The sequence below is a fragment of the Peromyscus maniculatus genome, chromosome 5 (genome assembly GCF_049852395.1).
Source record: "Peromyscus maniculatus bairdii isolate BWxNUB_F1_BW_parent chromosome 5, HU_Pman_BW_mat_3.1, whole genome shotgun sequence".
Classification (NCBI taxonomy): Eukaryota; Metazoa; Chordata; class Mammalia; order Rodentia; family Cricetidae; genus Peromyscus; species Peromyscus maniculatus.
The window spans coordinates 24,141,722-24,166,189 of record NC_134856.1 but is presented as its reverse complement, the minus strand read 5'-3'; the positions used below and the strand labels follow the sequence as shown (position 1 = coordinate 24,166,189).

Here is a 24,468-nt window from a genome sequence, read left to right as displayed (position 1 = left end):
TTCTCTCTGCCTCTTTTCCTTCTGTTTATTTGTCTTGTCCAAGATTGTATTTTAATTACATTTCATCTTTCCTGTTCCTCTCTCCAAGCCTTCTATATACCCCTTCTATATACCACTCTCCTTTACATTCATGGCCTCTTTTTTCAAAGTTATCATTACATGCATATATGTATTCGCATAAGCATATATTCCCAAATATAACCTGTGAGTCCCTATAACAATAATTTTAAGTTTTTAATCTGCCATTTAACCCAAATGTAATAGATACTGAATATATTATAGTTCAAACTGCTTAGATCAACTTGGAACCAATGCTTAGTACTGTTCCCCAGAGGGGAAGAAAAGCACTTAAACAAATGTAAGCAAGAGAATACATTATATGGCTTAATCCCTTGGAGCCAGAAACTAATACGAGACTACTGGGGGTGGGGAGCCTTTAAAATATATTAAGATGCATAATGAGTTTTCAGAAAGAAACAAGAAGAACCTGCTCAGAATGTTCAACAGAATTTGCTTGCTGATGCTACTCCAGAATAGCACTTGAAGGTGATGCAGAAACCATGGCAACCTACAAGGCACCTGCCACTCAGCCATGCTAATTTCTCCTTTATTAAATTCAGTGGCAAGGAAATGAACAAAGAGAATTAACTCATTTAGCCTAGAATATGCGACATGGATGCCCATCTACAAATCTAAACTGTATTTTGTAGAAGCTATTACATGACTTACTTTATAATTTTTAAAAATATTTTGATATAAATATATATCATTTATTTATAGGGGAATCATCTTATAGGGGAGTCAACTGATGCTTCTCTATTCATGTGTGCATTATATCCTGCATAAAACAGTTTAAAAATATATAGTCCCTCAACTGTTTATCATTTATTTATACTTTAAAACCTCTTTTATTGTTCTTTTGAAATGGACACTGTGCAATTATCATGTACAGTCTACTGATAGTGTGAAGAGACTAGAGCTTCTTACTTCTATTTATCTGTAGTTTGTACTCATTGGCCAGCCCTCCCCATGCCCTCTTCATGCCCTCCCCACGCCCTCCCTATAACTCCCCATGTCCTCCCCATGCCCTCCCAATGCTCTCCCCACGGCCTCCCCATACCTCCCCATGCCCTCCCCATGCCCTCCCCATACCTCCCCATGCCCTCCCCATGCCCTCCCCATACCTCCCCATGCCCTCCCCAGCCTTCCCCACGCCCTCCCCATGCCCTCCCCAGCCTTCCCCACGCCCTCCCCATGCCCTCCCCAAGGCCTCCCTATGCCCTCCCCATGCCCTTCCCATGCCCTCCCCATGCCCTCCCCATACCTCCCCATGCCCTCCCCAGCCCTCCCCAGCCCTCCCCATGCCCTCCCCAGCCCTCCCCACACCCTCCCCATACCTCCCCATGCCCTCCCCAGCCCTCCCCACACCCTCCCCATGCCCTCCCCATGCCCTCCCCAGCCCTCCCCACGCCCTCCCCATGCCCTCCCCAGCCCTCCCCACGCCCTCCCCATGCCCTTCCCATGCCACTCCATTTGTCCTTGCCTCTTCTGACCACTGTTCTTCCTCTAGCACTCTTGAGATCAGCACTTTCAGATCCCACAGGAAATTGTCACAAGCACTGGTCTTTCTGTGTCTGGATCATTTCATGTAGTGTAGGAATATTTAACTACATCTGTGCTGTCACAAGTGAGAGCAGAAAATCACTGTATTGTGGGCAAAGAGCATTGTCTTATTCATAGTGCCACATTTTTTTCATCACTTCACTAAGTAAAGGGATCCCTGTTGGTTTCATTTCTAAGTCATTATGACTCTAACTCCAACAGACTGGGAGTTCAGAGGTCTCTTCTACACACTGACCCTTACCTTTGGATGAGTGACCATTAGTGGAAGCATTGGATTATTTGGGTAGTTTTATTTTATTTATATGTGTGTGCATACACATTAAATTTAATATATAATATATATATATATATATATATATATGATAACATATATATGTTCATTATTTTCCATTATAGAGGGTTACAATCACATGAAGAGAGTGACAACAGAAGACACAGGTGTTACATGCCCCAGAACTAGAGTTACAGATGTTTGTCAGCTTCCTGATATGTATTCTAGGAACTAAATTCATGTCCTCTGAAAGAGGAGTATATGCTCTTAACTGCTGAGCCATCTCTTTAGTACCAATAGTTTTAAAAATATTTTTGTAATATCCATACTATTTTCCATAATGTTTGCATTATTTACATTCCCATAAACAGCATGTATATCTGCCCTTTTCTCCATAGCTCTAACCAGAACTTACATCATTTGTCTTTCTGATAAGGAAATAGTCATTTTTCCTGTAGTGAGGTAATATCTCATTCTGGGTTTGATCTTCCTTTCCCTTGTGACTAGTGATGTTTGAGTGAGTAAGGTTGTTTTGTTTGTCTGTTTGTTTGTTTGTTTGTTCATTTGTTTGCATGTGCCTGTTGGGTAACTGTAAATCTTCCTTTGAGAAATATCCTATTTATTTAAAATACTCATTTTTCTGGTTTTTAGATTTTGCTGTTGATTTATTGGAATCCCTTATATATTTTAGATGCTAATTCCTTGTCAGATGTACAGGTTTTTCTACTTCTAAATTTTTTATTTAATTATTTTAATTGATAATAAATTCCTGTTCTGTACAATATATCCTGACCACAGATTCCCCTTCCTCCACTCCTCGTAGCTCCTGTCCCTACCTCACCCCCTCCCCCAGAACCATACCTACTCCCTCTGTTTCCCTTCAGAAAAGAGCAGATCTCCAAAAGACAACAACCAAACACTGCAAAATATGATACAATAAGACAAGGCAAAAGTCCTCATATTGATGCTAGACAAGGCAACCAAATAAGAGGAAAGAAGTCCCAAGTGTAGGCAAAATAGTCAGAGACACACCTGTTCCCACTGTTAGGAGTCCCACAAAAACACCAAGCCATAACATGTAAGCAGAGGACCTGGTGCCAACCGTGCAGTCTCTGTGAGCCCATGACAGCCCTATTTAGTTGACTCCATAGGCCAAGTTCTGGTGTCCTGCATCATCTCTCTTTCCCCTCTTCTGATGGACTCCCCAAGTTCTGAGGGGAAGGACCTTATTGGAGGCCTCCAATTTCGACACTCTTTCTTTGCATAATGTCTGTCTGTGGGCCTCTGCACCTGCTCCCATCTACTGTTGGAGGAAGCCTCTCTGATGATGATCAGACAAGGCACTGATCTATGAATAAAGCAGATTATCACTAGAAATCATTTCATTGATTTTTTTCCAGTCATGTTTGGTTCTACTTTAGGTCCCTGGGCTATCCAGTCTCAGGTTCCTGGCCATCCAGACAGTGTTGAGCATGGGCTCCCTCCTGTGGCATGGGTCTCAATTTAAATTAGACAGTGGTTGGCCACGCCCACAATTTCTGTGCCACCATTACCCAAGCAGATCTTGCATGCTAGACAAATTGTAGGTGGAGGGTTTTGTGGCTGGGTTGATATCCAAGTTTCTCTTTCCATAGCCTGCAAAGTACCTTCCTGTGCCAAAGAAACTAGAACATAGCAGTGAAGGCTCCATGCAGATACCTGCTCAACCACTCTACATTCAATGAGCTGTGTGTATGGTGTGCTTAGCACTGTGGCCAACTGTCAGTTTTTTGGAGAGAAACCCTCTGTCCTAGAATTAGCCTGGGTTGCTTAGGAATCTACATTGAACCCTCTCAGTCAACAGCTCCCACCACTGGAAACCTTGCCTAGCTATGAGGATTGGCCAGTTCAGACTCTATATCCTGCATTACTAGGAGTCCTCATTAGGATCACCTTCCTAGATTCCAGGAAGTTTCCACTGTGCTAGGTTTCTATGCTACCCACCCCTGGTATCCCCAAATTCCAGATAGCTCTACCCCCATACACTCCCTTCATTGCATTCCCTCCACCTGATCACTTCTACCTCTATCCCTACCTGCCCCCAGTCCACACAAAAAAATCTACTCTATTTCTCCCTTCCAGGGAGACCCATTCATCACTTCTACGGCCCTCTTCTTTACCTGATCTCTCTGGGTCTATGGATTGTAGCTTGATTATAATTTTCTTAAGAGCTAATATCCACTTATAAGTGAATATATACCATATTTGTCTTTCTGTGTCTGAGCTGCCTCACTCAAGATGATTTTTTTCTAATTTCTTCCATTTAATTTCAAATTTCATGATGTCATTTTTTAAAAACTGAGTAATACACCAGTGTGTAAATGTCAGACTTTTTTTTATCTATTCTTCAGTTGAGGGACATCTAGATTGTTTCTAGTTTTGTGCTATTGTGAATAAAGTTACTATGAACATAGATGGTCAAGTGTCCTTGTGGTAGGATGGAGTGTCATTTAAGTATATGCCCAAGAGTGGTATAGCTGGATCTTGAGGTAGCTGGATTCCAAATTTTCTGAGGAAACACTAAGTTGATTTCCATAGTGGCTGTACAAGTTTACACTCTCACCAAGAATGGAGGAGTGTTCCTCTTATTCCATATCCTCAGCAGCATGAGCTGTAACTTGTATTATTGATCTTAGCTATTAGGAGTAAGGTGAAATCTCACAGTAGTTTTGATTTGCATTTCCCTGGTGGCTAAGGATGCTGAACATTTCTTTAAGTGTTTCTCAGCCATTTAAGATTATTTTGTTAGAAATTCTATGTCAAGATCTATATTCCATTTTTAAATTGTATTATTTGGCTATATTTTGGTTACTAGACTTCTATCATATGTGGATTTGGTAAAAAATCTTTTCCCATTCCCTAGGCTGCCATTTTGTCCTATTGACCATGTCCTTTGCCTTACAGAAGCTTTTCAGTTTCATGAGGTCTCATTTATTAGTTGTTGATCTTAGTGCCTGTGTTAATGGTTTTCTGTTCAGAAAGTTACCTCCTGTACCAATGCATGCCACCATGTCCCACCATGATGATTATGGACTGTATCGAAGGCCAAGCTAACCTATGGAAGGCCAGTTCCCAAATTGGACAGAGACTTCTTACTAGATCAAAGGCCATTCCAGCTGCCAGATATCTAAGACATAAAGACTAAAAAAACAAAGAGGAAAAAGAAAAACATCCATCTAACAAAGACAGTCTCAGAAATAAGGGCCTAGACATAATAATTATCCCAAACCTAGATGCCTAAATGGCAATGAAAAATATAATCAGCAACAGCCAAGACAATATGGTACCACTAGAGCTCAGCTAACCTATGATATTCCAATGCAGCTGAAGCATAAGGAAACAACCTTAAAAACAACTTTGTAAGGATGATAGAGGCCTTTAAAGAGTAAATGAAAAGCCCCCTTAAAGAAATCAAGAAGAAGACTAATAAAACATTGGAAAAAATAAATAAATCCCTTAGAAAATGCCAAGAAAGCAAAACAAAAACAAACAGGTGAGGGAAAATTGAAATAGAAGCAATTAAGAAAATGCATACTGGAGGAATTCAAGAAATGAAAAATCTGGATAAGTGAACTGGAACTACAGAGGCAAGCATCATCACCTGATTTTAAGAGATAGAAGAAAGAATCTTAGGTATTGAAGATGCAATAGAAGAAAAATAGATTCATCAGTCAAAGAAAATGATAATTCTAAAAAACTCCAAATGAGAAATACCCAGTAAATCTGGGAAACCATGAAGAGGAGTAGATGGCAGGAAATATTCAAACCTATGAATGAAATCAATAAAATAGCAACAAAGAGAACAATACAAAGAATCAATGAAACAAAAAGTTGGTTCTTTGAGAAAGTCAAGATAAACAAACCCTTATCCAAACTAAGTAAAAGGCAGAGAGATAATATCTAAATTAACAAAACCAGAAAGGAAAGGGGGAACATAACAACAGACACCAAGGAAAGCCAAAGAATCATTAGGTCATACTTCAAAAACCTATACCACACTAAACTGGAAATTTTAAATGAAATGGATGAGTTTCTCAATAGATATCACTTACCAAAGTTAAACTGAAATCAGATAAACAGTTTAAATAGATCTATCACCCCAAAGGAAATAGAAGCAGTCATTAATAGTCTCCTAATCAAAAAAGCCCAGGGCCAGATAGTTTTAGCACAGAATTCTACCAGACTTCCAAAGAAGAACTAAAACCATTACTTCTCAAATTATTCCACAAAATAGAAACAGAAGGAACATGGCCAAATTCTTTTTATAAGGCTACAGTCACCCTAATACCCAAACCACACATAGACTCAACAAAGAAAGAGAATTAAGATAATTACAGATCAATTTCCCTTATGAACATAGATGAAAAAATTCTCAATAAAACACTTGTAGACTGAATCCAAGAATACATAAAAAAGACAATCCATCATGTTCAAGTGGGCTTCATCCAAGAAATTCAGGGATGCTTCAACATACAAAAATCTGTCGATGTAATCCACCATATAAACAAACTGAAAGAAAAAAAAAACATGATCATCTCATTAGATGCTGAAAAAGTCTTTGATAAACTCCAATACCCCTTCATGATAAAAAGTCTTGGAGAGATCAAGGATACAAGAGACATACCTAAACATAATAAAAACAATATGCAGCAAACCAATAGCAAACATCTTATCAGAGAAAAACTTAAAGCATTTCTACTAAAATAAGGAACAAGACAAGGCTGTCCAATCTCTCCATATCTATTCAATATGGTACTTTAAGTTTTAGCTACAGCAATAAAAAACCCTTAAGGATATCAAGAGGATACAAACTGGAAAGGAAGAAATCAAAGTATTGCTGTGCTATTTGCAGATCATATGATAGTAGACATAAGCAACCTGAAAAATTCTACTAGGGAACTCCTATAGCTGGTAAAACACCTTCAACAAAGTGGCTGGATACAAAACTAACTCAAAAAGCCAGCAGCCCTCCTAAATACAAATGATAAATGGGCTGAGAAAGAAATCAGAAAAACAACATCCTTCACAATAGCTACAAATAACATAATATATCTAGGGTAACTCTAACCAAGCAAGTGGAAGACTTGTATGATGGGAACTTCAAGTCCTTGAAGAAAGAAATTGGAGAAGATATCAGAAAATGGAAAGATCTCCCATGCTCACTGATCAGTATGATTAACATAGTAAGAATGGCCATTTTACCAAAAGAAATCTACAGATTCAACACAATCTGCATTAAAATTCCAACATGATTCTTTTCAGACCTTGAAAAGACAATACTTAACTTCATATGGAAAAACAAATAAACAAAAAAACAGGATAGCTAAACATCAGGTACAATAAAAGAACTTCTAGGGTTATCACCATCCATAATATCAAGTTGTACTACAGAACAATAATAATAAAAAACTGCATGTTAATGGTGTAAAAAACAAGTTGATTAATGGAAACAAATCTAAGACCAGATGTAAATCCACACACCTATGGAAATCTGATTTTGAGAAAGAAGCCAGAACAATACAATGGAAGAAAGAAAGCATCTTCAATAAATGGTGCTGGTCTAATTGAATGAAGCATGTAAAAGAATGCAAATAGATCCATATCTACCACCCTGCACAAAACCCAAGTCCAAGTGGATCAAAGACCTCAACATAAAACCAGATACACTGAATCTGATAGAAAAGAAAGTAGGGAATAACCTTGAAATTTTGGCACAGAAAACCACTCCTTGCCCAGAACAACAATAGTGCAGACACTAAGATCAGCATTTAATAAATTGAATGTCATGAAACTGAAAAGCTTCTGTAAGGCAAAAGACACTGTTAAAAGGACAAAATGGCATCCTACAGAATGGGAAAAGATCTTCATCAACACCACATCTGACAGGAGGGTTAATATCCAAAATATGTAAAGAACTCAGGAAACCAGACCAAAAAAAAAAAACCCACAAATAATCCAATTTATAAATGGGTATAAATCTAAACAGAGAATTCTCAACAGACGAATTTCAAAAGGCTGAGAAACACTTAAAGAAATGTTTAATATCCTTAACCAACAGGGAAATGCAAATCAAAAGGACCCTGAGATTCCATCTTACACCTGTCAGAATGCCTAAGAACAAAAACATAAGTGCATGCTGGAAATGATGTGTAGCAAGGGGAACACTCCTCCATTGCTGGTGGGGGTGCAAACTTGTACAGCCACTATGGAAATTAATATGGAGGTTTCTCAGAAAATTGGGTCTCAATCTACCTCAAGATACAGCTATACCACTCCTAAGAATATACCCAAAAGATGCTCTATCATACCACAGGGACACTTGCTCAACTATATTCATGTCAGCTTTATTTGTAATAGCCAGAAACTGGAAACAACCTAGATGTCCCCCACTAAAGAATGAATAAAGAAAATGTGGTACACTACACAATTCAATATAGCTCAGCTGTTAAAAAGGATGGTATCACAAAATGTGCTGGCAAATGGATGGAACTAAAAAAGATCATCCCAAATGAGGTAACCCAGACCCAGAAAGATCCATATGGTATGTATTAACTTATATGTGGATACTAGCCATAAAGTAAAGGAGAACCATGCTCCAATCTACAGATCCAAGAGGCTAAGTAGCAAGGAGGGCTCAAGGGGGGATACTGTGAAGGGAAAATAGAATAGACAATGCTGATGGATGGGGGAGGAGTCTGGGTGGGAGGGATTGGGATGGGAACATAAGGGATCAGGTATAGGGAGGATGGAGTAAGAGAGTACTAGGAGGTTCTGGGGTCATCTCTAGGACAAGCTAGAAATCTAATGCAATGGAAACTCCCCAAAATCTATGAGGGTGACTCTAAGTAAGACACCTAGCAAGGAGGTATACAGAGCCTGAACTGGCCATCTCCTGTAACCAAGCAAGACTTCCAGTGAAGGCATTAAGATACCAACCCAGCCAAAAAACTCTTCATCTTACAGTTTGTCAGCCTAAAAGATGTGCTGTAACGATGGTACAGAAATTGTAGGAATGACTAACAAAATGATTGGCCCAGCTTGAGACCCATATCATGAGAAAGAACTTACTCCCGAGGGCCAGGATGCAGAGGTATATACCCCAGAAATCTAGAATAGAACCAAACATGACTAGAAAAAAAGTCAGTGAAAGGATTCCTAATGATGTTCCGCTCTACTCGTAGACTGGTGCCTAGCCCAACTGTCATCAGAGAGGCTTCACCCAGCAATTGATGGAAACAGAAGCAGAGACTCACAGACAAACATTAGACTGAGCTTGGGAAATCCTGTGAAAGAGGGAGAGAAAGGATTATAGGAGCCGGTTGTGTCAAGGGCATCACAAGAAAACTCACAGAACCTAATAACCTAAGCTCATAGAGGCTCACAGAGAATGAACAGATAACCAAGGAGGCTGCATGAGACTGATCTAGGCCTCTACATATATGTTATAGTTCTATAACTTGGTCTTTGTGTGAGACTCCTAACAGTGGAAGCAGGGGCTGTCTCTGACTCTATTGCCTGCTTTTGGGACCCATTCCTACTACAGCCTTAATAGAAGAGGAGGTGCCTAGCCTCATTGCAACTTGTTATACCATGGCTGGCTGATATCCATGGGAGGCCTGCCTTTTCTGAACAAAAACAGGGGAGGAGGAGTGGATGGTGTGGGGGAGAGCGGAGAAGGAAGTCTGGCAGGAGAAAAGGGAGTGGAAACATTGGTTGGAATGCAGAAGCAAAACAAATTAAAAATAAAAAAAACAAACAAACAAACAAAAGAGCACTATTCAACCCATATAGGGCACCAATGACAGATAAGTGAAATGATACTATCAAAGTAGAACTTGGTCATTTAATGAGTTTAGTGGGGCTACTTACAGGAGTATGAATGAGGGAATACTCACGGGAACACAGAGAATTCAATGGTAGATGTTTCACAACTGAAACCCCAGAGTTCTTTGTACAAACTTGAAGGTCTACACAAGTATGGGAATTTCTCCTTCCCCAGCAAAAAAAATGTTTAGGGAAAGTAATCGGGTTTAATGAAGAACCTGTGATGGTGCCGGTTAGGCGGCTCAGTAAGTAGAGGCACTTGACACTAAGCCCGAAGACCTGAGTTCAGTGCACACGGAGGAAGAAAAGAACTGCCTCCGGCAAGCTGTCCTCTGCCTTCCACATTCATGCCATATCATGCTTGCTCCCTCCACAAATAAACAGATGTAAAAAGAAACTTGAGATGAACTTAGAGTAACCCTAACTTCAAAAACAACATGTCAACCTAACAACCAGAGCTATCTTTGGGCAGCCTCAGTTCCTCGTGGCCTTTAAAGTCTGTCCGCACTCAGGCTGCCTTATACTTGCTTTTCAATTGCAGATAAAAGTGTGAATTCTTAAAATGAAAATGACCAATTTATATTTATTTATTCATGAGATTTTCTAAGAGGACAGTGGAAAGATGTACTTGGCAAGTTAAAGACATGTATGTATGTGTGCGCACCCCCCCCAAATGATACAACTCAATTTGCATCAAATTTATTAAGTCAAATCAATTTTACAGACATTTAGTCAAGAGCTTAATTCCATTTGATCTTCCACCTGGTAAGCCTCATTTCCCACTGTGTCTCCCTGCAATTTATTTTAACATGTTTGGACATCATTAGTAAAGGAAATAGCATGGTTGAAGTTCTATGGTGTAGAAGAGCATTCAGACACATCGAAGAGAAAACAATCAAGCTTACATAATGAGTTACAGAGTCACATGTTCAAATATAGTGGATATGCACTCTGCCTATGAAGCCTGGAGATACTTAATTGGCAGGTGGATTCCAAGACTTTCCAAATAACAACAGTAATAAAGAGGAGTCTATAACAGACTTCTTATCCCCCAGTAGACACCTTAGATGGGAGAATCTACTAATGATTCAGACTTGATGATAAATTTCAAATTTTCCTCTTTCCAGTTAATATCTGCATCAAGCAATTGTTTTGAAGATTCAATGATATAGGTGACATTAAGTGTTTAAGACAATTTCTTGGACCAGCTGTTTCTGCTGTTATGGTCTTCTTCATTAAATTTTCAGGACAAGTTTAAGATGAAACACAAAGATTACTTGGCCTACTGTCAGTTACATCACAAGAATTCAGAGCAGGGCTTCTCTTCCACATCCTTAGTTTTTGTGTTGTTCTCAATGATTTGTTGACTCCTCCTAAGGAAGCGAATAAGACTCATGAAAAATTCCAAATTATTGAAATAAATAAATAATTCCATTTTAAAGAAATTGAAATGGGAGTTGAAGTATCCATTTATTATAGTCATGTAAATATTATAAATATTGTCTTAAACACTTAATGTCAACTATATCATTGAATCTTCAAAACAATTGCTTGATGTAGATATTAACTGGAAAGAGGAAAATTTGAAATTTATTATCAAGTCTGAATCCAGAACTTGTTTTACTCATAATTACCATATAATTTTTTCATAGACTTCTTTTCACATTAAAAGTCACTAGGTTTTGAGTAGCCTTAGAAGTGTATTCTCTTTCCAGCAGTACTTAAGTGAACAAGTGAGAAGTTACATTTTATTTTCATTTGGCTACTGTTTTGCCGACCTCCTCTTACTGCAGGCTTCTTTAACCACCAATACCTAAGAAGAGTTATGTTCTTCTAGCCTTGGTACAAGCAATAATACCAGATTTTAGGAATGAGTCACAAGATTTCAGAAATATGTTTTTTATTAAGATTTTAGATATTTGTAGAAATAAAAATCTGCTTGCTTTCAAAGACTGTGCCTTAAGTCAAATCTTTTGCCAAATATCATCCAAATGTGTATATACCGATTAAATGTGATTTCCCGTTGGTGAAATTGATCTATTTAAGTCCAGTGCTAAAAATCTACTAACATAACTCATTTCATCAAGCTCAGAGGTCCCAGATGAGGGAACCAACTTCTCTGCCAAGCTAACTCTACTTACAGCCATGAGAAATTGAGAAGCTATTCTATATTTCTCCACCACCAGAGACAGCAAATGTGAACGGAAGTTTTCTAGGCCTAATAACCCAATGACTCGCCTTGAAAATAATGTTGAGGGTGCATATTTGGTGATTTTCACGAGGATATTTTGAAGGGTCATATCCTAAATCTTAGATGTTCATTTTATGTTCAAGTTTGAATGGAAATCTTGCTTCATTATGTTGTGGGTTCAGCCATTTTGGACACTGCTCTGTAGATCAGGAACATGAAAGTTTCTTGGAAATCTATCAGTCTCTGAAGATACCTACTACAAGTTCAAATATATCCAAAATCCAGCCTGGAAATTATGTAAGAACCTGACAGAAACACATCTTTTTTGGTGACATAAAGGTACTAATAGTAAGTCAGGCTGTGTCCCCAGCCCTCAGTTGGTTAAGGGGATAACTAGTACAGGTCAACCTCAGTTACATAGTAAGACCAAGTCTAGAATAAAGCAGACAGTAAATGTGAAAGAGAAATAAATGCCCTTTAGTTAACGGCACAGTTAAGGATCATATACCACCAAGATTTGACCTTTTTTCTTGACTTAATCTTAGTCAATTTGGTCAGCCTCCTCTATTAGAGTCCATTTCATGAGTATTGGTGGTCTCCAATAGCTATGTGTATATGAGAAGACGGGTCTCCCCACCTCATTAAAGACAAAGCAACTCTCAGAGTGAATTCATTCTCTCATGAAGAACGTGGTAAAGCATGAGATAGGACACAGACCTGATCTCATAGACAGTCTTTGGCTTGCTGACAATAATAGTAAAGTTTTGCCTCAAGGTATGTGTAGCATTATTTTACCTAATAATATTAATCTACTCCAGGTGCCCCAAGATGTTGGAAATAATGGACTAATCAAGAACATAGAGGATTGCATTCTAAGCAGTTAATTTCATGGTGAAAGCTGAAGGATTCTTCATTGAATCCAGATACTTAAATGTCACTCTGCAATTTTCTCTGTTTCTTTGTATGAACAGGTCTTCAATACAATTCATTCTCCAAAATGATCCCGTAAGACACGGTTCACAAGTTAAGAGTATATAATCAGAGCTGGAGAGCTGGCTCTGCAGTTAAAAGCACTTGCTATTCCTGCAAAGGACTAAGGTTTGGTTCCCCTACCCTCCTGTACTTCCAGTTCCAGGGATTAAGGTATTCTCTTCTGGATTCCTCTGGCACTGAATGAATATTGTAGACATATATACATATAGACTCAGACACACAAAATCAAAATAAATAAATATTAAATTAGAGAATATCTAATGTTGGGGAAACACAGAGATGTGTGAAACTTCTGCTAGTTACATCATGAATGGTTTGCTGTACCATTTAAATTAAAATAGTTATCTAACATTTGCTTGGTTTCTTCTGAGCAGATTATCTGACTGCTGCCAAACACTGTAGACCTCAAGTAACATTATCAACATTTGGAATATTATCAAGAAAACAAATAACAGAGGGAAGGATGTGGGGAAGAGAACACTTTACACACTGCTATTCAGTGTGCTCCATCACTGTGAAAATAAGTGTAAAGTGTTTCTATAAAACTAAAACTGCCCCCAGGGTAGCCAAAGGAATCCTGTACAATAAAACAACCTCTGGAGGCATCACAATCCCTGACTTCAAGCTCTATTATAGAGCTACAGTAATAAAAGCAGCTTGGTATTGGCATAAAAACCGACATGTGGACAAATGGAATCGAATTGAAGACCCTGACATTAACCTGCATACCTATGAACATATAATTTTTGACAAAGAAGCCAAAAGTGTACAATGGAAAAAAGAAAGCATCTTCAACAAATGGTGCTGGCATAACTGGATATCAACGTGTAGAAGGCTGCAAATAGATCCATATCTGTCACCGTGCACAAAACTTAAGTCCAAGTGGATCAAGGACCTCAATATAAATCCAGCTACTCTGAACCTGCTAGAAGAGAAAGTAGGAAGTAGTCTTGAACGCATTGGCATAGGAGGTCACTTCCTAAATATAACACCAGTAGCACAGACACTGAGAGAAACAAGCAATCAATGGGACCTCTTGAAACTGAGAAGCCTTTGTAGAGCAAAGGATACGGTCAACAAGGCAAAGCGACAGCCTACAGAATGGGGAAAGATCTTCACCAACCCCAAATCTGACATAGGACTGATATCCAGAATATATAAGGAACTCAAGAAATTAGACATCAAAACGACCAACAGTCCAATTAAGAAATGGTCTATAGAACTAAACAGAGAATTCTCAACAGAGGAAACTCAAATGGTTGAAAGACATTTAAGGAATTGCTCAACATCCCTAATCATCAGGGAAATGCAAATCAAAACAACTCTGAGATACCACCTTACACCTGTCAGAATGGCTAAGATCAAAAACACTGAAGACACTTTATGCTGGAGAGGATGTGGAACTAGGGGAACTCTCCTCCACTGCTGGTGGGAATGCAAGCTTGTACAACCACTTTGGAAATCAATATGGTACTTTCTTAGAAAATTGGGAATCAATCTCCCCCAAGATCCAGCTATACCACTCTTGGGCATATACCCAAGAAATGCTCAATCATACCACAAGAGCACTTGCTCAGCTATGTTCATATCAGCATTGTTTGTAATAGCCAAAACCTGGAAACAACCTAGATGCCCTTCAACTGAAGAATGGATAAATAAATTTCTCAGCAGAGAAAAACAATGACATCATGATGTTTGCAGGCAAATGGATGGATCTAGAAAAAATCATCCTGAGTGAGGTAACCCAGACTCAGAAAGACAAATATGGTATGTACTCACTCATAGGAGGATACTAGATGTGGAACAAGGATGACTGGACTGCTACTCACATCACCAGTGAGGCTACCTGGAAAACAGGATCCCAAGAAAGACACGACGATTGCCCAATGACAGAGAAATGGCTGAGATCTACATGAACAACCTGGACATGAGTGGGAGCAATGAAGGGTGAGGGTCGAGGGAAAGAGAGTGGGAGATCCCAGCTGGATCAAGAACAGAGAGGGAGAACAAGGAATAGAAGACCATGGTAAATGAAGACCACATGAGAAAAGGAAGAAACAAAGTGCTAAAGAGGCCCACAGAAATCCACAAAGATACCCCCACAAAAGACTGCTGGCAATGGTCAAGAGACAGCCAGAACTGACCTACTCTGGTGATGGGATGGCCAAACACCCTAATAGTTGTTCCACAAACTCCATCCAAGGACTGAGGAATCCAGATGCAGAAATCCACGGCTAGGCCCCAGGTGGAGCGCGGGGAGTCTAATTAGTGAGAAAGAGGAGGGTTTATATGAGCGAGAATTGTTGAAACCAAGGTTGGATAAAGCACAGGGACAAATAGCCAAACAAATGGAAACACATGAACTATGAACCAAAGGCTGAGGGGCCCCCAACTGGATCAGGCCCTCTGAATAGGTGAGACAGTTGATTGGCTTGATCTGTTTGGGAGGCATCTAGGCAGTGGGACCAGGTCCTGGGCTCGTTGCATGAGTTAGCTATTTGAAACCTGGGACTTATGCAGGGACACTTGCCTCAATCTGGGAGGAGGGGACTGGACCTGCCTGGACTGAGTCTACCAGGTTGATCTCAGTTCTCCCTCAGGGGAGGCTTTGCCCTGGAGGAGGTGGGAATGGGGGGGGTGTCCTGGGGGGAAGGGAAGGGAGGCAGGAAGGGGGAGAACAAGGGAATCTGTGGCTGATATGTAGAACTGAATGGTATTGTAAAATAAAATAGAAGGAAAAATAAAATTTAAAAAAAAAAGAAACCTTAAAAAAAACAACAACAAAAAACCTAAAACTGCCATGTGGCCCAGTTGTACTACTCCTGGGTAGATAACCCAGGTTTTCGTTTGGATGAGAAGCAGGAGGATCAGGGGATGAAGGGAGGGGGAGGGGGTCAAGAAAAGCTATTTTTGAAATGCCATGATGAAACCAGCTTCTGTGTAAGCAAATCAAGAAATAGTCCTCACTCCCTGCTGAAGGCCTGCCTTGCTATGTGCTCTTCAATAGCCACTCCAAAGAAATGTTTGGAATACCGACAGTCTTCTGATAGATGAGACCTTTCCTGGAATGTCCAGGTAGCACTGGCTCCTCTTCTCACTGTAAAGAAGTAAAATTGGTGTGAATGCTCATCTTACTGTTTAAAGGTTTTTTTTTTTTCAACCTTTAGCCATTGTTGTAGCTGTGACAATGGGGTCAAAGGGAAGAACAGTGAGTATTGAACAGAGCTGGGAAGTTCCAAAGTAACAAAAGATGGAGTGTGTTGTTTGTTTTTGCTCTTTTGGAGGGTCTGCCACCCAGCTCCCAAATAAATCACACACGGAGGCTTATTCTTAATTATGATTGCCTGGCCATAGCTTGGCTTGTTTCTAGCCAGCTTCCCTTAACTTTAACTTATCCCATTTACCTTTAGCCTCTGGGCTTTTACCATTCTCTTACTTCTGTAAATCTTACTTTTACTCTGTGGCTTGCTGGTTGTGTAGCTGGGTGGCTGGGTGGCTGAGTGGCTGGGTGGCTGAGTGGCTGGGTGGCTAGCCCCTGAAGTCCTCCTCCTTGTTCTCTTGCTCTTTTCTTCTCTCCCAGATTTTTCCTTCTATATATTTTCTCTGCCTTTCAGCCCCACCTATCCTTTCTCCTGCCTTGCTATTGGCCATTCAGCTCTTTATTACACCATCAGGTGTTTTAGACACAGCTTCACAGAGTTAAACAGATGCAACATAAACAAAAGCAGCACACTTTAAAATAATATTCTCCAAGAGGGATTACAGCTGTCAAGTGAATTGATTGAAAGGATAAACATAAAAACATCATATCAGTGGCATTATGGAGAACCTGTTCCAAGGCCACCTCCTGAGTTTTGTAAGAAAATCCTCAAATGTGGCAAGGGCTTAGGAAAAATTCTTATATATCTAAAGGCTAGCCTTTTTCTGTCTGAGATGTAAATAAGGAAACACATGCTTTCTGATGATAACTTTCTCTTTTACATCATCTTAGGAATGGTTTCTGCCTGTTTCTGACTCCACACAGCTACATATGTCCACACTGCTCTCTGCACACAGCTACACATCTTTACACACATTTTCACATGGCCACACATCTCTCTTTTACATACATTTCTCTTCTACATATCTTTTTTCTACAGCTTCATCTTTCTTGCCTCCACACAGTTACAAATCTCCACCCAGCCACAGCTAAACATCTTATTTACACAGCTCTGTCACCATACAGCACTTTACACAGTTCCTAGGCACAGCTCCTCTGCATAGCAGCAGCTCTCTCTCTCTCTCTCTCTCTCTCTCTCTCTCTCTCTCTCTCTCTCTCTCTCTCTCTCTCTTACTCACACACATACTTCTGCATTCTTCACTCACTCTTTACTCTCTCACTCTTTCACCCACTCACTCCATCTACACATTCCTCTTATGCTTCTTCTTCATCTCTCACTCAGCACACACACACACACACACACACACACACACACACACACACACACACACACACTGCAGCAGGTCTCACATAGCTCTACACAGCTGTCTCTCTCCACACCAACACGGTTGCCTCACAGCCAAACTCTGGACAATTATAAGTTACATTTTCAGGGCCTTACACATTCTCAAAACACAAAATAAGTCACATAGTTTTTCTTAGGATAGTGATGTCACATTGACTCATGCACTTAGCTCTAAGTTGGTGAGGGATCCCAGGCATTAAACATTGGCTGAACTTTGGGCAGTCAGGGTACATGCAGAAAGAGAGCTACTGCAAGGAGCTATATCTCAGTGTAAACTGCCTGGTCTTGATTTAGCAAAAAACAACACCTGAGAGTTAGTTAGTCTTTGTGTATTTTTTGCAGGGGCAGTTTAATCTGCTTTGAATTTGTTCTAAAGTCTAAAATTAGCTGTCTTTGAAACGGAGAATACTGTTACTTTCCTGTGTCAGTAAAGAAGAATATTGTGGTATTATTCTTATACATCAGAATTATACATCTTAAACAGAAATCATAACCTGACCATCCACAACTGTAAGTATGCCCAAAGATGTTAAAACACACTATCAATGGACTGTGGAAGGAACCCCACAGCTCTTCTTATAGGGAGGTATAATGGTGGCACCTGAGAAAGTTACAGACAGAAAACAGTTGGTTTCCACAGCCAGTGACCCTCTGGCTTTGCCAGGTGGGGCTCCCCATCAGGAAGTTATACGTCTAGTGGGTCGACTTGTCAAACACTAGTTGTCACCTGCTATATATTCCCATGGTCCCCTGCAATATCAGAGCTAAACTTGTTCAAGATGAAGAAGCTAGGTGGCACCATGACTGCTACTACTCTGCCATGCTCTATTGCCTAGGAAGGACTCGAGAATCACAGCAAAGGTGCTAATCCAGTGGAATCAGGACAGGTGTGATGCTGGCTGCTGATGCTGTAATTGCTGAACTTGAAAAGCAGTCTAAGCTTATGACAATCAGAAAGAGATTGCTCAGGTTGCTGTAGTTTCTGCAAATGGAGACAAAGACATTTAAAACATCATTTTTGATGTAATGAAAAAGGTTGGAAGAAAGGGCATCATCACAATGAAGGATGGGAAAACCCTGAATTATGAATTGGAAATTATTGCAGACATGAAATTAGATGGAGGATATATTTCACCACATTTTATTAATATATCAAAAGCTCAAAAATGTAAATTCCAAAATACCTCTGTTCTGTTGAGTTAAAAGAAAATGTCTAGTGTTCAGTCCATTGTACATGCTCTTGACAAGGCTAATGCTCATCAGAAGGGTGACCTTGGTCAAAATTGCTGAAGATATTGATGCAGATGCTCTAAGCACAATGGCTTTGAACAGGCTAAAAGTTGGTCTTCAGGTTGTAGCCGTCAAAATTCCAGGGTTTGGGGAGAATAGGAACAACCACTTGAAATTATGACTATTGTTATTGGTGGTGCAGTATTTGGAGAAGGTGGGGTTGAATCTAAGTCTTGAAGATGTTCAGGCTCATGACTTAGAAGTTGGAGAGGTCATTGTTATCTAAGATGGTGTCATGTTTTGAAAAGAAAAGGTGAAAAAAGCTCAAATTGAGAAATGTATTGAAGAAATCACACATCCCAACTAGTGCACATGAAGAGGTAAGGCTAAGGGGAAAACTCACTAAACCTTCAGAAGGACTAGCTGTGCTAGAGGCTGAAGGAACAAGTTATGTCCAGTGAATGAGAACACAGACAGAGTTAAGAGTTCTGGATGACCTCAATGCTACAAGAACAGCTGCTAAAAAGGCCATTGTTCTAGGAGGGGCTGCATGCCACATCAGTGCATCCCATCACAGTCTTGGCCTCATTAAATCCTGCTAATGAAGATCAGAAAAGAGCTAAAGAAATTATTCAAAAGCACTCAGGATTTCTGCAGTGACCATTGCTAAGAATGCAGGTGTTGAGGAACCTTTGTTCATTGAGGATGCTCTTGCAAAGTTCCTCAGAAGTTGGTTATGAAGCTGTGCTTGGAGATTTTGTGAACACAATGGGAAAGGGAATTGTTCTTCAACAGAGGCTGTAAGAAAAGCTTTACTGGCTGCTGATAAGGTGGCCTCGCAGTTAGCCACAGCAGAAGCTGTAGTGACAGAAATTCTTAAGGAAGACAGGGACCCTGGGATGGACATGATTGGTGGGGTGGGAGGAGGATAGAAGATAACCTGTACTAACTCCTAGAATAGTGCTTTGCCCTTATCAATGAACTGTGACAGAAACTCAAGGCAGGTTCTCATCAATAACTTAAGAGAAGTCACCTAAAGAAAATGATGGAAGTAAAAGGCTGGCTCATCCACTGTATCCATCAATTACTGGTTATATCTGCAAAAAAGAACCTCAATTGAGAAAATGCATCCATAAAATTGCCTATAGGCACATGTTAAAGAATGTCTTTGATTAATGGTTGATGTGGGAGGGTCCAACCCACTATTGATGGTGCTACTCCAGAGCAGGTGGTCCTGTGTGGTTTAAGAAGACAGGTTGAGCAAATCATGAGGAGCAAGGCAGGAAGCAGTGTTACCCCAGGACTTCTGCTTCAGTTCATGCCTCCATGTTCCCATCTTGAATTTCTGCTCTGACTTACCTCAATAATGGATCATGATCTGAGAGCTCTAAGCTGAAATAAACCTTTTCCTCTCCAAGTTGCACTTGGTCATGGTGCTTTTTTCACAGCAACTAACTAAGACAAAACCTTACACACATGTGTGTATATATCATGCATATATATGCACACAAGGTATACACAATCATACAGACTCAAACATTAACACATATACATACATCAACAAAACAAAACAAAACACTGGATTGTTGTATAGAGTAAAAAAACAGTGAACTTTGGAATAAGATAGAATAAAAACCAAATTCCATTCTCTTTCTATTTGTTGTGTGAACTTAAGCAGCTTACAAAGCAAAAGCCCAGTCACTTCAACTGTTAAGAGAATAACTGTATATGTCCTGGGTAAATTGTGCTGAGTAAACTAATTAACACACATGATATTCTCAGCACGAAAGAGTCAGTTACTAAATAGGAATTATCTACATATTTCCAATAGGCGAGTTTTGAAAATAAAGATAAAGTGACAGTGGTTAGTGCTTCGGGTGACAGTTAAGGATACCGCAGTTGCCATGTCATCCCTTGCTTTGAGTGTGGGTGACTCATGACATATGTCTCAAAGGGAAACCAGGCTGACAGGAAACCGGATTGGAATGTGAGAGTGCAATATCCACGTCTCCTCAGCTTCATTATTGCCCTCTGTACTTAGTGTCTCCTTCACAAAATCCCTGTAAATTGTCATTAGCACTCCTCTGACCAGAACCAAGCCATAATTATAGTCCCAGCAGCAGTGGGGAGGCGCCGTCCAATGGATGAAAGAAGATCTGCTGATGCACTTTACGGTTCTCTTTATTCTATTGTATTCCTCTCAATGAGCAAAGAAAGGAAAACACGAGCCTTATATCCAAGTTTGCAGTCCCCATTTCTCCCCTTAATAAATAGATCAATAGCACAGCCTCTGCTCTGCAGACTAAAAGGAACCCCCTCTCTGGGAGCCTTTCTTCCCGACAGTTCTTCAATACTGTTGGAGCAAAAGACAGCAAATAAAATTGTTAGACTATTGATTCACCAGCATGGCTTAAAGGACCGTGGCACACAGCAGTTTGCTTTTAAGGGCTGTGATAATCTTAAGAGGATGCTCAGGATCAGATCTGTTCAAACTATTTTTGTTTCTTCAAGGAAGGATCATTTGCTACAAAGTCTCATCAGGTTGATGAAGAATGTACTGACTTTGAGTTTTTGTTTTACCTGTTTGTAAACTAAAACTGCCAGGTTGTATTAGTATAAAATAATTTTGAAAGTCAGTGTGGGAATGGATGTAATTATTATAATATCTGTATTGCAATTTCCAAGACCTAGAGAAGACTTTGAATAGCCATGATAAGGAGTAGCTGTGTTAGAGAAGATCAAGCCAAAGTTTTTGAAACTGGTATCCACTCTTCTTTATAAAAGAAGTACAAATGGAGTGGTAATTGAATTTGACAGCAGACTGGAAATGCATTTTCCTGTGTGAATTTTTATGAAGATAATGAAAAATAAATAAAAACAGTGCTGTTCTTATTCATGCCTAATTCATTCTGAGGGAGCTGAAAAGTTTTCTATTTTATGAAAGTGTTTATATTGGTCATCTCTTTCCTGAGATTGCTCCCTATGCAGTGCTGAGACTGTTGGACAAGAATACACACGGAGGAGGGATTCCTAAATTATTCAGTTAAAACCTGCCTGCTCCAACTGTGAGTTGCTCATCAAACCCACACTCTGAAAAGCTTAGCTGAGCACCAGCCCACACTGGTGTTTGCTGTCAGCTTTTCTGTGTAGCATCGCTTTCAACACAGTCTCATCTTCTTAGAACCTGTGGTGGTGGGGGCATACCACATTGTGGGGTGCTGGAGTGGTGGGTACATGCCACATCGTGGGGTGCTGGAGTGGAGGGTACATACCACATTGTGGGGTGCTGGAGTGGTGGGTACATGTCACATTGTGGGGTGCTGGAGTGGTGGGTACATGCCACATTGTGGGGTGCTGGAGTGGAGGGTACATGCCACATCGTGGGGTGCTGGAGTGGAGGGTACATACCACATCGTGGGGTGCTGGAGTGGTGGGTACATACCACATCGTGGGGTGCTGGAGTGGTGGGTACATACACATATTTTAATAATTACATCCATTCCCACACTGACTTTCAAAATTATTTTGTGCTAATACAACCTGGCAGTTTTAGTTTGCAAACAGGTAAAACAAAAACTCAAAGTCAGCACATTCTTCATTAACCTGATGAGACTTTGTATGAACAGAAAATAGCGTGAAATAGTTAAGTACAACGAGAAACCTAGGAGTCACCAGAAATCCAGTGTCAATATAGGCATAGTCAATATGATATTGCTTTCAACTCAAGCAGAAGGTAGAATGAATTCCTTAGGGAAATTACCAGGATTCTTAAAGGAGTAACACAGGAAAAGGCCAGATGAAGATGTTGAAGAGAATGTGGGATGACATGAGTGCAGTTTTGGGCTCTCCAATGATACTACTGATTACCACCCAGAGCACGTAGGGTATTGGCTGGTGATAGATAAGCAAGCTACAGTTACTTTATGAATATCTCTAGCTGTCAAGGAGATGAGGTGATTTTAGAGTGAAATAGTTGTTTGTTCATCTATTACTCAATCTTACTAGCCTAAGTTGTTGCTCACCACACAATATATTTTATGATGGTGTTACAGAGATATGCTCTGAAAAAAAAAAAAGTAGTTCTAATTCTGATTTGTAGGAGTTAGAGGGAAGAAAAAACACACAGGCAGATGATGAGAGTTTAAAAACTTATATGATGATATCCTTCTTCCTCTTTCTTCCCTCCCTCCCTCTTTCTCTCTTCCTTCCTTCCTTCCTTCCTTCCTTCCTTCCTTCCTTCCTTCCTTCCTTCCTTCCTTCCTTCCTTCCTTCCTTTCTTTCGTTTCCTGTTCATTGCTTAGAGACAAATGGAACATAATGTTGGGTAGCCAGAGTGCAGGGGGATCTGGAAGGATTTGGAAGAGGGGAAAACATAATCAAATACATTACATAAAACTTCTTTTCTTTCTGTTCATTTGTCTTGTTCAACATCAAAGTGATAGGCCTTGTTTTATCTTATTGTATTTTGTTATATTTAAAAATGAATGAATGAATATATAGCTACTAGGGTGAAGGTTAACAACTGAACTGTCATTTATACCTGCTGGGAGAAGGAAAATCAATTTTCTCCAATGGAGTGACACTGGGTATATCAACCCCTCCAGGACAAGCCTCATGTTCAGGAGTAGTTAACCAACGTACATTGGACTTCAATTTTGTTTTGAGTGTGTGTGTGTGTGTGTGTGTGTGTGTGTGTGTGTGTGTGTGTGCTTTTATTTAATTAGAATTTTGTTTTAAGATGTTGTTTGTTTTATGTTTTTATCTTGGTTTTATTTTTTTCTTGGTTGTTGGGTGCATAAGGAGGGGGAGAGGACCTGGAAGGACTTGGAAGGAATTGGGGGAGGGGAACAATATGATCAAAATATATTTAAATTTAAAAATTGTTTTAAATAACAAAAATTTAAAATAATAACTTTCTTTTCACTTAAAAATATGTTACCATGAGACTCTATGGAATATATGGAATTGTTTTCTTCCTTTCTGGAAACTCTAGCCCAATTTAAAGACTAAAATTGACAAAACAGTACCATTTAAGCTAAGTAAAGAGTTTCTGTATGACAAATGTTGGTTCATCTCCTTTATTTGAGGAGTTCGGAGACCATGCAAGCTAGTAAAGGCCTGTCAGCACTTTTCCAGGTGCTCTGATAGCTAAACCTGATGCTTTCTCAAGACGATATTCATTTCTCGGCAACATGGGAAGAGGTGTGTACTTAACTATTTCACGGTATTTTCCATTCATACATTTCTGGACCAGGCCAATTTAATCAGCTCACATAACATAAAGGATTACATTCTCATTTGTTGATTTCTCTTAATAAGTGGAACTGAGGTCAATGGACACAGGACTTCATTAAAACTATAGAATAGTATAGCCGCTTAATGAGTAATATAGCTTATTTGCTAAAATACAAGCTTGTGACTTATTTATAATAATGATTGTCTCTGAAGTAAAGACTGCCCCTACTCAGTATCTGTTTATTTGTCTGCTTATCTGCCATATTAATAGCCTTCGGAGAAGGACCTCAACAGCATATGTTTACATAAAAATTTAAAGTTGGTTTTATTAGTATTACAATTCATTTGCTTAGTCAATAAAACCAAATACAAATTAAAGCATTTTAAGTAGTTACACAATGCATAGCTTATATCACTAATTTCCTGTCAAATATTTGTAGTGATTTTTTATGTCAATCTAATTGGTTTGAATTTTGTAAAAGGTTAAGCCCCAACACATGCAAAAGACCTCTAATATAGAACAGGCCTCATCTGGGACTCCATTGTGCATAGTTGAT

The 24,468-nt window shown here is 39.6% G+C and overlaps 1 pseudogene; it reads left to right on the top strand.

Moving 5' to 3' along the window:
- Positions 1–18,128: 18,128 nt before the first annotated feature.
- On the top strand, positions 18,129–19,608 carry LOC102905325 (60 kDa heat shock protein, mitochondrial pseudogene; annotated as a pseudogene).
- The last annotated feature ends 4,860 nt before the right edge of the window (positions 19,609–24,468 follow it).